The sequence below is a fragment of the Aquila chrysaetos genome, chromosome 15 (genome assembly GCF_900496995.4).
Source record: "Aquila chrysaetos chrysaetos chromosome 15, bAquChr1.4, whole genome shotgun sequence".
NCBI classification, from domain to species: domain Eukaryota; kingdom Metazoa; phylum Chordata; class Aves; order Accipitriformes; family Accipitridae; genus Aquila; species Aquila chrysaetos.
In genome coordinates, this window is record NC_044018.1 from 4,277,825 (window position 1) to 4,291,285 (window position 13,461).

The 13,461-nt window shown below is 43.3% G+C and overlaps 1 protein-coding gene across 1 annotated transcript in view; it reads left to right on the forward strand.

The window, feature by feature from the left end:
* Positions 1 to 13,461, forward strand: part of PKHD1 (PKHD1 ciliary IPT domain containing fibrocystin/polyductin) — a 267,040-nt gene that overhangs the window by 103,289 nt on the left and 150,290 nt on the right. The window lies entirely within an intron of this gene.

Below are 13,461 nucleotides of genomic sequence, written 5' to 3' on the forward strand. Positions count from 1 at the left end.
AGGAAAAAAACCAAACCGAACAACTTCAGTCGTGAACTTGGACTTCTAATTACAGTTAAGTATTTGTTGAAATCAGGTTTTTGGGCCAGAACTTCATGTCTTTGCATTCACCATCAGACTCCTACTTCTGCAGTATCTTATGCACGAAAGCTCGGTGCTGTACCTCCATAAAAGCTCCCATACTGGGAGCCGAGTCATTTTGAAAATCTGGACCCCAAGAAGATAGATGGTATCAAGCAGTTATGAAACTCTGGCAGTCATTTAGGTGCCTAGAAGATGTTTGGATTTGTGCATGTCTGTCCACAAATAGAAGTCTCCATCCCTTGGAAACTGGACCTCAGCTGTCCATTGTGGATCGTGTAGGTTTGCTCTGCCACTGGAATGGGGTACACTTCTCCCCTCATCTCTCTCCATAACGACTGGGAAGTTTCCTCCCCAAAGAAGTTCTGGCTGTTTGGGTTTCCCACAGAGGGTAGTCTGCCAGGTAGGTCCTATGGTGAGGGCAATGCCAAGCATGCTGCAGTTAGTAGCCCGTGCCAGCTGGAGTGGGGATGACACTTCTCAAAGCACCAGCAAAGTGCTCCTGGCAGTGTGTTTTCCCCTCCTCCTCCATCCCCCCGTGCTGTGCTGGCATCCCAATGCCAGCGGTCTGTCTGTAGTGTTAGGAGCACAGCTGGTAACTCTCTGGTGGTCCTCACAGCTGCACCTGCTCAGCACAGGTTGTTGTCATAAATGACGAATCCAGGGCTATGCAGAAAAACTGTGGCACTGCCAAGAATTTCAGTCCCAGATGCCCTGTCCTCTGCTGTAACCGCTGGACCTTTCTCTCAAAGGAAGCCCTGCAGGGTCAGAGCTGTAAGTTCCTGCCAAGGGGAAGAGACAAGGGACTTAAAGGACAGAAAGTGGCTGTAGGTTTGCAGATGTTGTGGCACAGAGAACTTTAGATACAGAGCTTTTTTGGAGGGCTACGAAATACAGGTATAAAATGGCCGTTTCTTGGTGCAGTAGATTGGCTATGGAATTCAGGTCCAAACTCAGCATGAATCAGAATATTTGTGCAATGCACGCCTGTCAAGCTCTTAACTAATGGGCTGTTTTTAAAGGCAGTATGTGTTATAGAGGAGAAGAAAAAAAAAAAAAAGGCAACATATCTGAATGCCTCATTTCCCTCCTTTATGTTCTTGTGTGTCAACCCTCGTACTGGTAGGCTTTCGTATGCTCCAGCAGGGCTTGAACTTCCACCCTCCTGGCCTACAGGCAGAAAGGTTGCTAGCTGAGCATCGCTGACACGTATGGCGCTCAGTCAAAAATGATGTCAGACACCGAGGGGTACAATCTGAGCACAGGCAGGGAGCGAGCTGTACTGCTGTGCGGTAATCCTGCCAGTTCACAGGAGCCGAGCAAGGTCGGGAGAGGTCGGTTGTTGGAGGGAAGTCGCTGAGCAGATGCTTTTCTGAATCAGGGGAGATCAGCGGAGGCTGGGGAAGGTGCTCCTGGCAGTGGCAAGGGAGGTGGGCTGCACTACTCCCCAACGCCACGTCAGGTGCTCTCGAGCGCTTTGTCGAGACACGGTGAGGCTAAATTATATAGTGTTTGCAAATGGCGTTAATAATTTCAGTAAACTGGCTTTGCAAAAGGGCAGGGCATTTCTATCCCATTTCCTAGGGGGGCTCTGTGAAGAAGTGCTATTAGATCATCTAGGCTGAATTGACTGTCCGTTACTGGCCATTGAATTTCACACAGTTATCCCAGCCTTGAGTTCAGTAACTCGCATTAGATTAAAGCATGCCTTCCAGAAAGGCTTGGTCTTTGGGGACATCAAGGGAAACGGAAGCCAGCATTTTCTGCAGAAGCTTGTTCCAGGGGATTAATTTGGTTAATCATCCATGTTTTTATTTTTTTTTCTTTTTTAAGTAAAGTATTAAAATGTCTGATTTAAATTTGCCTGATAACAGCTTTTGCTGCTTCGCTTTCCATGTCTTCTCCTGCTACTCTAAAGTATCCTTCCATTCTTGGTTTGAGCCCTGTAAGTCAGGATTTTGTCCTTAAATTGTCAGCCCTTTATAACAAGAGCCTTGTCTTCTTCATGCTATTTTGTTTTCTAGCAAAGCCAGTAGCATCTCCTTGTAGCTGCGCCGCCTGTGCTGCTTCTCCTTTTCATTCTGAGCCCGTATCATCACTGGCTTTTTGACTCTATCCTCATGGACAATTATGAAATTATACAGCCAAACAGGGCAGAAGTACGTTTTACAGTGTTACCTTGGCAATATGAGGGAGGGAAGTAAACCTAGGTGTCCATGTCAGTACCCTCAAGGCATTTCTCACTGATATCTCATATGTTTTACTTAGTGCCATAATTCCCAGCGATTCTTCACTCCCAAGGAAACCAAGAAGCTGAGGTCTGCAACCCAAGCATTACCTGGATGGAGATACATGGAGCCAAAGGTGCCTTGGACCGTTAGTGGAAACATCTCTTGGTTTCAATTTCTTATCAATTCTTATTCAAGAATTCTTATAAATTTCTTATTCAAGAAATCCAGACTAGCTATGAAGTCACTTCTAAGCTCTGCACTACATACAGTCCCAGTGCATGGCTGCAATTAAGGCTCATTCAAACCATGTAATCTGCAATTTAGCACTGAAGCAGTAGAAGGCTGCTAGAAAACAAGACCAAAAGGAGTGTGTTCTTTTGCTGGGTTCATATTTCTTGCATGAAACAGAAATATGCTGTTCTGTCTCCAATTTAGTACCAGTCTGGCCTGTGGTATAGAACAAATTGTTGAGCATGACAGCCTCTTTCATAAATATATATGAAAGAGGCTGACATGCTCAGCAATATACATTTGTGAGGTACATATATATACATGCATGTATATGTTATCTCAGATCAAAATCATTAAATAAGCAGGCTTCCAAATTCTTAGCTGTCTTGGTGAAGACAGGACTGAGTGCATTTTAATTCCTTTTCTGTTTCAGACTGGGAAGTCTGGGGGATGCTCTGCAGCCATGGTTGAGTTCAGATTGTTTAGTAAGCGCTGTCAGCTCCTCACTTTGATATGTTAATATGACTAAGGGTTTCCCACAATTCTCTCGTGAGTGGCAGTCCTTTGCTCCGGTAGTTGTAGCAGACTGGGAAATTTCACTGTTGCCTTTGGCTTTAGCCAACTCCCCTGCCAGTCAAAGCGTGCCACCCATAAACTGCCTGTCAATCACACGTCAGTTTTAAAGGGGGTTTCAGTCAGCCAGGGCAACTCGACTTTTTGACAATGTAATTATGGCCCTTGCATCCGCAGTAGGGGCCTGAGCGGGGCTGAGAGAATTTTATTGATTGTTCAGAAGGGAAATTTATCACTGTCTCCAGCTCCATTCGTAATTTATTCCCTGAGAAACTCTCCTGACAAGCTTCAGGAGAGAAGTTAACATGGTGGCCTTGGCTGTTCTTGCACCTTTGTCCTTCCCAGGGAAAGTGGACCGGAGACACGAGCAGATGCTGAGCGGAGGGCAGGGACCGGGTGCAAGAAGCAGCGTAAGGGGAGATGCTGCATCAGTAGCCGAGGACACCTACCCTTTCTTTGTGACAGCCTGATTTCGTGGCTCCAATGCTGTTATTACCACGGATGGAAAAATTTTAAAGGCCTTTTCCATGCTCTTCCATTTTTAGCAGTCCTGTGTAGGTGAGCTCATTATTCCATTGTGTCCCCTTGAAACAGACTGTGCTTCTTCCCAAAAGAAAACCAGCGCTTTTGCTGTGTATTTAGCTGAAACTTTGTCAGTGCCAACACTGTGATGATATGGGGCATGAACATATGAGCCTGTTCCCTGCATTTCGACTAATAACCCATACCTCTCCAACTAGAGGAAGATGTTAAGCTTCAGATTTAATAACATGCTACATTCACTTTGTCCAGACTGTGAAAGCTGTGTGGTAAAGAAAAAACAATGTCCAGAGAGTTTTGGTTTAATACCATACCTATTTATAATCGGCATAAATAAAACAGAGGTGTCAGAGGTCATTTCAGTTGTCTAAAGTCACGGATAGTCCTGCTGCAAAGAATGTCACTGCACTTGCAATGGATGCTGATTGTGGAAGATGACATTATAGAGGCAATTCTGCACTTTTTCTATCCCAGACTTCTCTGCAATCAAAACAATCTTACACATTTTCAGGGTTAGCTCAGGAAAAAAGTATTTTTTATCAGTTGAACCAATTATTAATTTTAATCACTTTTAATCAATAATAAAACACAAAATATTTGTGAGCTGTGCACTGTACTCTATAGAGCCTATGCATTCCTCAAGAGATCAAACATTTAATCAAATGCTTCTTTGCTTTTCCTCCATTAAGCAGTGTTATGTATCTGTGCTGAGTTTGAGATTAAGCGATCATAGACAACATGAGAGAATTTGTTCTGCTTTACTCACATATTAAAAAGAAAAGCTTCCCAGGGGAAAAAAAAGAGGAAAAAAAAATCCGTAGCAGGGGAATTCAAGATAGGGTGCAGAGATCTGCTAGAGATAAGATGTGCTTTTTTTACCTTACTTAAATGTTAGTCCATTCAATACATGTTATTTTCCACTAACTGAAACCATTGATTTGCACACCCCTGTTACACCATGAGTTCAGATCCTTTTTGCCTTTCTGGGGTCACTTCCATAGGTTGTTTTTCCTTAGATGTTCATTATTCTGTGTGGTGGTTGTAGGAGTTTTTTTGCCTTCTGTGACAGCATTTTTCCTTTCAAGACCTTGACTCTAACATGATGCATTAAAGCAGATGGCTCTTGAACAGAAGGCTAAGCTGCCTTGAATCCCCTTGCATTCACTGGGGGTAAGAAACTGCACTTAGGCACTTCCCATGGAGTAACTAATGTACAATGACTTGTTCCTTCACTTTCTTATTCACAAATATAAGATGACCATTAGATTTAAAGACCTAGCAGATGGGAGGAAAAAAACCAGAGAGCTGGGTTCAGGAAAAGCTGCTGTGTCTTTCCTAGCTTGCCCTTCTTTCTAACAGAAATGCATCTATCATCTTTGATTTAAACTTAAATCAGTTGCTCCGTATTTTGGTGCAGAACTTAATGAGGAAAACATGTGATATAAAGGGGACTGAGAGATGGGTGCTTATATATAATAAATATAATATGATATATGATATAAATAGAATATAGCTAATATATTAGCATGTGTTTCTTGACAGGGGGAGGTCTATGGGTTACTACAAATATGGAGGCTTTTTGTGGGATGAAATAGTCACCCTTTTTAAACCTTTGAATATAACATTGAGATACCCCTCCCAATTCTGGCCCCAACTACAACCGGGAGATTGGCTGGAGGAAGAGAAGCAACCAACAACAAAACCAGGGTGAATTTCCACCCCAGATGGGAGAAAGCCTGCGAAGTTTGGCAAACTGAGAAGCCTGGACCCAGATCTGGGTTTTCTCAGGGCTGCAGGCTGAGCCAGGCAGGGACCCTCTGTTTGGGCTCATCTTCACTTTTCCCGCGTGTCTAATTCTCTTTCATCGCATGCCGGGGATGTAGCGAACTGATCTTAGCATTTAAATGGTCGTGCCGCCCTGCGTACCCGCTCCTGCGGGCAGACATTCCCCGTCTCGTTCGGCAGCAGCGCGGGAGATTAACTGGCAATAATGCAAAATGTTAACAGCTGTGTGCAGCTCGCGATGGGATCGCGCGGTAGTTGGCTGCTGCATTTGAAGCAGTTTGTTCCTGGTGTCAGTTTAAAGAGGTTTTCCTGCGTTGCACCTTTGGTAGTGAGCTATTTTCAGGGGCGGAGCGTGGTTTTTGTGTCAGGCTTGCTGGTTTATGCAAAGGCATTGCAGGAACTGGGAAAATCTTCCCCTTTCCTTTCTGGACTGGTGTGGCTTTAAAAAGTGACTGGGTAACCTCCGATTAAAGGAAATGTTTGGAAATGTTTGCATTTATGGGACAGCACACAGGGAAAGTACTTCTTCTGCGATGTAATGTGTCAGAAAAGAGCAACAATAAGAGTTTCCATAGACCTGTTTAATCACATAGCCCTTCCCATCCTCAGTAAGATACTCCTTGCTTTCTTGAGGGTGCTGTTCAAAAATATTTAGGTGGAAATGCTTTAGGTGAAAACTGTAGTTTCACGAAAGGGAAACATTCAGCAGGACTAGGTCACTTTCAAGGATATTTCCTACTGGAGAAAATAAAAATTATTCACTTTGTCCTCTTCTTTGGAAGAGATCAGATTTTTTTACCCACTGGGAGAAGGAAAAGGTATTTAATTCTATTATTTTGCTTTCATCTAGACTTTCGTAATATTATTTTTAATATTATATCTGTTTCATGTCAACATTTCTACACTATTGAAATGCATTGTTGTACAGAATAAAAATCAACCCCCCTAAACCCCCAAAGTGACGTTAGTCAAAAAAGTGTAATGGTTCCAAAAGTAATTTTTTTGTGGAATTTTTACACTGTGGAAGATGTTGAAGGTTTGGCCTCATTTGAATTTGAAGTGAAATCACATCTGGCTAGTTGTAGACTTGGATTTCATCCTCCAGAACCCATGTATAATGGGGAAGCACCACCCCTATTTTCATGAGAAGTGGAAGAAGTCAGAGAGACACTGAAGTTGTGTCTACCTTGGGCCTTGGATGAGTGGGCCATCAAACAGGTTAAAAGCTGATGTTAAAAAGCTGAGCCATGACTCATCTCTGTGCATTCTTAGTGCTCGAACAGAAAATAACTGCTAGAAAATATCGCACGTCCTCACGTTGCAGTGGCAACCTGAGCCTAGAGCAGCACCCCAATCCCCTGCCTCGGTGGTGCGCAGCATCGGAGCCTCTCCACGAAGACCTCTGCCCAGGGCCAAGCACACGAAAGTGCCGCAAGTGAGATGGCACGTGGTGGCTTTGTGCATAAGGACCTACGTGAGGGGATCGGGCAGGTCCAAATTTCTTGTCTCGGTCTGCCCATTGCTTGTGTAAAGCTTGTGCCTGATGCTGGGTTTTGTCCCACGCGACGGGGACATCAGACAAGCTACGGTTCGAGCCCATGCTCAAATCCAATCTAAAATAGCCAGCGTGACCCTGAGCGCCCAGCACCGAGGCTGCTGCAGCTTGCCTGTGCAGCACTCAAAAAGCTGATAAACTCTTGGGTGTCCTAAGGGTTAAAGAGCAGTTATAAATTAGAAAGGACCTCCTATTTTACTTCAGGGCATGAATGAAAAGCTTTCTGCACTGGCTGTGGCAGGAGGTAGCAGGAAAGCTGTCTGCATCTCCCCAGGAGCTGCCCACACACAGCAGTTTGTCCTGCAGGACTGTACGGGGGTGGAAAGACATCTCCCAGTTTCAGGCAGAGAGATCCCTGTCTTTCTAAGCTGCATAGCAGGAAAAAAAAAAAAACCAATCTCCTCTCATTGCAAAACAAGCTAGAAAGGTTGCGCAAATGCTTAAGGAATATACCTAGGAGTGGAATTAACAGAGAACAAAAGTAAGCTGGAAACCTTCAAGTCCAGAGGGCTGAGGGCTCACGTTCAGGGGAATTGTTTTTAAACACATATGAAAACAGAGGGAAGCAGCTCTCATTCTTCCTTTTCTGATTCCCTACACTTCATGGTCAGTGACTAGACTAGTCACTGCAAGAGTTGAGGTAGCTGTGGCATTTTTTCTAAAAAAGTCTTCATCAAATCCAAGTTGATGAAAGAATTTTGCCAGGTCCTTCATTAAAGATCTGGGACTTTAAGGTCCATTTGACCATAGAGATCTATAGAGGCACAGCTGTGTGCTATCCTGACTATGGAGGCTTTCTGGAAATGATTTTCTATTCCTTTTAACTTAAGGAATTTTGTACCTTATTATTTTTATGGTTTGTTTTATTAACTGAAGCAGCAGCAGGAAAAAGTCTCTGTCCTTAATCCAACAATATATTTAAAAAAAAAAAATTATTTTCTGAAGCACCCATTTCCAATGGCTGTATTGCCATTTATCACTTTGACATTTGAAAATTTTAGGAATGGCCAAGCTAAGTTTGAGTAGGCAGTGCAATTTGGATAGGGAAAAGGGAATAATAAGGGACTAGACAGTGGAGAGTAGGCTGGATTTCTTAGGCAGTCTGACACCTGAAATGTTGCAGTAAATTGTGTTGTGTTGTATTACTGTTTTTTTTTCTTTTTTTTTTTTTTTTATCATAGCTATAATCCATTGAATTACATTTTTAACTCTGTCTCTTGCAAAATTATTTTCGTTTTGGGGAATGTAAACTGCTTGTTTCTTTTCACTTTGTTCATGGCAATTGAAATATCTTATTCTCATTTACACTAAAGATTTACAATGTAGCTGCAACAGATTGACAGATTATCTGCAGTATAACTTGTATAGTCACGGTAAGTAGATTGTGTGTCTGAGCCCCGCAGTTCTTGTAAATTCCTTTTGTGGTATAAAGGGATCTCATTACCTCAACTTTAAAGCGCCAATAAACTGTCAAAAGGTGTAAAAGAGCTTTACAGTTTGTCAACACTACAAACAAACTGTGTGTTCATAACCCAAGTTAATTAATTTGTAGTAAATAGGAGCAAAGACGAGATGCAGCAGGATCCTGGCCCTGTGTAGACAGAGGAGAAGGGTTCAAAGCCTGCTGTCCCATGCCAGAAAAGGAAGATTGTTTAGAACATTTAAACAACTTTTGGGAGAAAGACCAACAGTCCCATGGCAGGCTTAGGGCTGGAACCAGTCCTCTGAAAACCCATTTAAGGAGTCTAGTTTCTACCAACACTCCCATGCATAAGCCAGACTCTCCAGCTTTTCCTAACTCTGGATGTGCCTCATACTGTTTGCGGTCAGGCTTGGTTAGGAGGTTACTTGGGTATCTAAAGTTAGGTGACAACATATACTCCAAAAAGTCTTGTTTTCAGGTCAGGGGCATCTGGTTTTCACCTAAGCAGCATGTCATCTAGTCACGTAAATTCTTAGACCTGGACCATCCCATAGATGTAAGGTGGAATTCATCTAACTAAATAGAAATGTGTGAAAGGCAAAAGCTCCTTTCAGAGCAAACTGGTGGTTAGGGAAATCATTAGGCAGTGATATCTGAGGTTTCAAACACCTTCTGGTTGCCACCGGAGTAAGAACAGGAACGCATCTGTGGATGCAGATTGCAAGAGGATAACTTGGACACAGAAGAGTGCCTGTGCTGAATATACTGCAGGGAAGGACTGTTGTAACTTAAAGCAGCGTGTTCTGGAAACAAACTAACAAAGTTGAAAGATTATGGCCAGTAACTCTGAAAATGCTGGAAAAAACAACAGCACCACAGGACAGCCTTATGGAAGAAGCTGAGCTGAAGAATGAGAAGACCTAAAGACTCTTTCTATATGCGTCGCCATTGGATTGATATGTTGTACATGTGTGAGAAGCTGGTGACCACAAATGCTTAGCAGAGATGAGCACACATTTTGTTCAAATACAGACTGATCCCAAGACAGCCTGTGGGTTGGGAAGAGAGTTGGAGACAAAGAGGAGAAGCAGAGGTGGAAATTGAGGAACTCACGGGGAGAAATATGAAGGTGTATATAACTAGATGACTGAACGTCAGTCTTGGAACACAGCACCCAAAGGACAGCATGGCTAGAAGAAAGAAGTGGTATCAGCAGCATTGGCTGAAGTGAAAGAGGAGAAGTCAGGAGTCCAAAGGAACATTCTCCAGAAGGAAAACAGTAGACAGAAAAAGTACAGATTGAGGGAAGACTTGGAAGAAGGCAGACCACGAAGTGGGACCTATGCAGCAGAACCTGACAGGAAGACCTGGAAGCATAAAGAGACATGGAGGCTGAATCTGTGGATGGAAGAAATGAGAGCTTGGGCAAAGCAGGCTGAAAAAATCACTCTGCCTAAGGTTGGCTGCTCAAGCCACATGCTTTCACAAATCAGCTGGAGAACTGGTTAACAGTCAGTTTTCTCTGCCCATGCCCCATACATTCCTGAAGCTATGTGAGGAAGAGAAGTAGTAGTCTGGGAGATGTGGCATCAGACTGAGACACAGAAAGGAGGAAGGGAACAGGTTTGAAGGAATGACAGAAGAAAGGGCAAGGCTGTGCGATTTATGGGTTGACTGGAATTGCCCTCTGGGAGAGATTGGGAGAGGTGAAGGACAGGAGCTATAAGAAGCTGAAAAGAAAGAAGCGGTGGATCAACACGAAGAGAAGTGTGCTGGCAGTGGCTTTTGGAGACTGAAAAAAGGCTGGAATTTAACGGATCACTCTCAGTTCAAAGGAGAGGTGTTGTCTGGAAAGTTATTCCCTGGAGGATGGGAGATTGGTAACTGTGGTATCAACACCTCATGGTGTCCTGGCAGAGAGCTGGAAGTGACTCAGGGGGCTCTGACCTCCTCTTTTTTTTTGATCTGCTTCTCAGACCAGGGCAAACTAGCTGCTTTTCAGTTTATCTGTTTGAACTGACTCAGTTTCCCTTTCTTGTAAAATGGTACAAGGCATTTGAGTAGATGCAATTGAGCCACCTGCCTCTGGAGCTAATATCTGAACAGCTAGCAGTATCTGAAAATGCTAACAAGAGTCTAAGTGTTGTTTTTTTTAGATGTGTTAGATTATTCCTAGCCAGAATAGGAGGCTTCATTTTTGAGAAACTGGGCTGGCTCAGAGGAAACTCACTTCCCAGATTTATCCCAGATACTTGTGTAACCCCAAACAAGCCACTTAACCCTTCTTCATCTCCTCCGCACCTTCCTTTGTGTACAATGAGATTAATAACCTTCTCTTGTGGAGACCTCACCCATGTTTGCATGGAGGGAAGCACCCATAGGCTCCTCAGTCAATGAGTGCTGTGGTAGGACTTGTCTATATCCAGTGGAGAGACTCCCATTAAGTCTGGCCCTAGCTATCTGCACGTGCAGAGTATCTAGCATGGTGGGCCTTAACTTTAGTACAAATAATAGATTACAAACTATGCACCTCCTTTGGTGACGAGTGTCAATCCAAGTTTCTCTTCTGGTGGAAGCTGGAAGACATTCTAAGGCAGTGGGCAAGAGGTGATTTTTTTCATAAATTTACAAGGAATGGGTAAAATGAACACTTCAACACTTCATAACTGTCCGGTCTGACAAACAGAGACTTTAAAGGAGTTGTTTTTTCTGAAACAAAATTTCCCACTGGAATGAGGAGTGGGATCTGGAGTGGTCTTTCTCAGCGGAGATCAATACCACTGCTTTTTTGTCTCTCCCTCTCTCCCTTTCTGCTCTGGAATGCTGACAGAAAGACTGGAAATGTGCTCAGGGGTTATAAACGAGAGGAGGGAATGAGTGATCAGGGGAGCACAGGTCTGTGCATCCGTTCAGACCCGAGGAAACTCGTAGCTTTGTAGGGGCAGCCACTAGTCAGGGCAGCTGGAATTTCCAAGGCTCCTTGGCCACTGAAGTGCTTCTGAGTCACTTCAGGGCAATCCCCTGCCTGAATTAGGAGACAACTCTCCTGAGCCTGTAGTGGGACAGAGAAACTCCTCCAGAAGGTGATTCAGAGTGTATAGGCTCCCCAGGAGCCTATTTTTCCCACTGACTATAGGACGTGTGTCTCCTAATTAGCTTACAACTGCCTCTCCCTAGCCTGTAGTCTTTTTTTTTCAGAACCCTCTATTTCAGTGTTTCCAATTGCAGCAGCTTCTGCTTTCAAAGCTGAATGACCAGAAATAGCTCTCCAACACCCAGTTTAAATATTCAACACCCATTGAGGCACCCAGTGTACACCCGGAAGAGGAAATTATATTCATGTCTTTTGTGATCAGAGGATCATAAATAATGACCTAATTTATCTAAACCTACAACACTCGGTACAATCCACACTTTGCCTACTGTAGACAGACTTTCTTGTAACCCTGGAGATTCTAAGACATTTCTGTAAAGGTCAAATTCTCATCTCCAGTTGAACTACTTAGGACTAGGTGAAATCAGTTAGTGAGGTCATACAGCATCCTACATAGATTTATAAATTGTTTTGTGGTAGGGGGTGTAAGAAATTAAATTTGTACTTTTTTTCTTCTTCTCAACTTAGAAAAGAGAGTGGCATTGTACCCATCAGAATTGCCTTGTTCATAATAATTTTGCCAGGTCTATACAAGACTGCCTCTTCACATCATGCTTCCAATAGGAAGCATAAACCAGTGTCCTGGTGCCAAGATGTTCCTTATGCTACAATTTGTGATTAATTCACTATGGAATTTGCTTTCAGGTCCCTTGCATTTCTACGTTGCCATTTGATAACACAGTTCTGCTCTGCTCAGCGTTTAAGGGTGTTCCTGTCAAGTAATTTAGTAAAATGTTCAATTCTTGCTTTGCCTGCAATAGCATTTCAAGTCTAAAGGCTCTGTCCTGTCCCTTTAACATGAAGGCACTTCTGCTTTAGATCTCAAGATATGTTTTTTTTCCAATCTAGGCATAGTTAATTATTAAATATGAGTTCAATAATTAAGGAGTTATACAGATTCATCTATTTTTCAGCACTTTTGAGTGTTTCTGCTTGCAGTACTTTTTGGGGGAAGAAATAATTTAAATATACCACAGCTGTTGGTCTTTTAAACCTTCTACTCTCAAACAAGCCATTTATTTACCTGTTGCACAGCCCAGTCCCAATCACCGAAGGTTATTTTATGAACCTTGCATGTTTTATCTGAAATAGAGTTTGTTTTCAAGGGGAAACAAGAAAGAGGGCTCTGGGCCTCCAAAGGGTAGTCCTACAGACTGCAGAGACAGGGATCTTTGTTCCAGGGAATGCCCTTGAGCTATTCATGATCTTTGTAGAGAGTCCATTGGTTCTTTGAAACAGAGAAGCTGAATAAGACCTCTGGGAAATGCAGGTTGTCTCCCAGCTGGAGATCATTCCCTCCTGACATGTTCATCAGCACATTTCACCTCCCCATTTAAAAGCTGGGCGTAGAAGTGCCTCTGAAAAGCGGTGTACCCTATCCAGCAGCCCACCCCTGGCAGGTGAGCAGAGGACTGGAAACTTCTTCAAGAAGGAACAATTTGATTTGGCTGTCTGCTAGCTGTTTGGCTGTTCAGTTACCTGAGTGTTAATATAAAGGACCATTTCAGGCACGCTGAATTATATCCAAGGTATCTCTGTGGGTCTGGCAGATAGGACAAGGGACTTGCGTCAGACCAATGTCTTTCTGGAACAACAGATAGAGGCCAATCGTACATCCAAAATGACATGTTTAGGCACTTAAAATCAACCCACAGTGTATGACGGGCTCTCACCAAAACCATAGCACTAGGAATATGTTATAGTTAAGGCAAAGAAGCCTCAGTTATGGTCCCTACTTGGTGAATTGAGCAGAAAAGTATCACTGACCAAATCCTGTGTGTCACTCATGCTGCTTAGAGTAGAGGAGAGTTTATCTGCAGGTGGTGTTGTATGTGGGAATATAAATGCAAAGCAAGGAAAGAAGAATCTGCTACTTTTTTTTTTTCCC